General features: G+C 34.6%; 1 long non-coding RNA gene across 1 annotated transcript; it reads right to left on the bottom strand.

The window, feature by feature from the left end:
* Positions 1-1,130, bottom strand: LOC130055110 (uncharacterized). The gene is made up of 3 exons (XR_008803350.1): positions 861-1,130; positions 414-569; positions 1-183 (listed from the first exon to the last, which is right to left on the bottom strand). It is a non-coding gene; the product is annotated as an uncharacterized LOC130055110 (long non-coding RNA).
* Positions 1,131-2,249: the final 1,119 nt, after the last annotated feature.

The following is a 2,249-nucleotide window of genomic DNA, read 5'->3' as shown; positions in this document are numbered from 1 at the left end:
TCTGTAAAATGATTTTTTATAGGAATTAAATTGTCAAAAGTTACAAAATAGGTTTGAAATAGATGATGGTAGACATTTCTGGAAAATAATGATTTAAAAGTTTTTAATCCTGGCTCACTTCCTCACTGTCCTTTTGTTGCCTTTGCCGCTCTTTCAGATTTTTTTTTTTTATCCCGACAGCCTCTTATTGAAAATACAAATAATTTGGTATTGAAAACAAATCAAATACTGGTACAGAATCCAACATATAGATCATATAATTAAGTCTTTTAAAGACAATAACCTACATTTATATTACAGGTGCATATTGGTCTATAAACCTTAGTATCTCTATCAAAAAACATGATCATGTATACAATAAACATTAGATGGAGACAAGTTGAGAGAAAAATGTTCAATGCTCTACTACTTACTTATTATGTCTCTTAATTCTAGATTTGACAGCCCTCTTTTTGTTCCTTTCCCACTCCAATTTAATTGTAATGCTAAGGTTGTCGCCATAAAAAAGGACAGTATCCCTGAACACATGTTTGAACACTGTCGCCTCCAATGCATACAAGTTTTTCAAGCTTTAAATCACAAACATATATTTATATTAGTTAACTGAAACGACCTTTAGATACATGTACAAAATAATAAATGTACAGTGTAGCATTTATTACAAATGTACAAAACAATGTATTGTACAGTATTGAAGTGAACCCAGCAGAGCAACAACCAAATACAGGCACCTAGCACAAGGTACTGAATATCTACATTAACTTCAAGTGCCTTTGAGCATAAACATGATAAGAATGGTTACAATTTACACAGTAAATTTGAAATATATTAAAGATGATTATAAATATATTTATACTTACATTTCTTTTAAGAAGCAGCTGCATGTAACAGTTGAATAATCCAAAATTTTAAACTCCCACTTCTCACTTGCTCTGCATATTGAGTTTATCAACCACCTGTGAGTAATTGAATTTGACGGCTCATCCCACAGTTTGGTGTTTTAATCGCTGTGACTCCCCAGTTTTAACAACTCGCTTGAGCTTTGTTTCAATGTAATTATAAAACTGGTTGAAGTGTCTTGATTTATATATTTATTCACATCCTGTCCCAGGGAACTTATACTGTTAGAAGAAAACTTTTATTCAGTTTTCTAATGCAACACTCACGAAACAATTTAAGTCATTCATTCATAGATTGGGTTAAATTTTTTAGCTTAGGATTTCAAATCTAAATAAATAATCATGCACCCGCTTCAAAGAATAGAAAAACAACAACTATTCAATGTGTTGGTCAAAAGTTCTTAAAAACAAATATAAATGGAGGTAGTCATCCAATTGCATGCATGAACAAAGAATGTCCTCTAACTATATCAGAATCTGCCTCTTCAATGCAGCATTCTTTAACGTTATGCAATCACAGCATCAAGATAAAAAGTTTACAAACGTGGAACCAACATTGGCCCAACGTAATGCTCCCCATCTTGCATTTAGTTCGCAGTACAGCTATTGGGCCAACATTGAGCCAATGTAATCACCCCAACTTGAAACACTTAATATATAAAAGAACTCATGCCAACACCGGGCCAACGCTGGGCCAACGTACTATTACAAACTTAATTAAACATCTTTGTTAAAGATGCATTTCAACATTGGACCAACATTGGGCCAACTTCAGAATCCCAACATTCTCGGAAAATAAAGCAACTAGGAGTTAGTTTAAGTTGGACCAGGTTGGGCCAACATAGAAATCCCAACATGGTTGAGACGATTGGCATGGTAACATTAGCCCAATGTTGGCCCAACGTTGTCTACCCCACGCCCACCATACAACCATTTACCAATGTTGGCCCAACGTAGTCATGCTATCTGGGGGGTCACGTAAATTAATATATAGACTATATATGTTGTTTTCTATGTGAAATTTACGCAAAATTGACATCGTCAAAGTCAAACAGTAACACACACACACAGTGTGTGTGTGTGTGTGTGTGTGAGAGAGAGAGAGAGAGAGAGAGAGAGAGAGAGAGAGAGAGAGAGAGAGCTTGTTCCTTTGATTTTAGATGCGGTTTGTATTTTATGTTACTTCAATATTAGATCCACCACTTCATCATTTGCATTATGATGTCAAAACATAGAATATGACGTCACATGTCATTATGTATTGTGTGGAGGTTGAACTCGATTTGAAACCCGTGTCAAAATATGGCTGTGGTATCCTAAAAAGTATTCTTGGAGGTGAAAATTTGGGAA

Source organism: Ostrea edulis, chromosome 5 (genome assembly GCF_947568905.1).
Source record: "Ostrea edulis chromosome 5, xbOstEdul1.1, whole genome shotgun sequence".
Classification (NCBI taxonomy): Eukaryota; Metazoa; Mollusca; class Bivalvia; order Ostreida; family Ostreidae; genus Ostrea; species Ostrea edulis.
The sequence above is the reverse complement of the archived record's forward strand: the minus strand, read 5'-3'. Positions and strand labels throughout refer to the sequence as shown.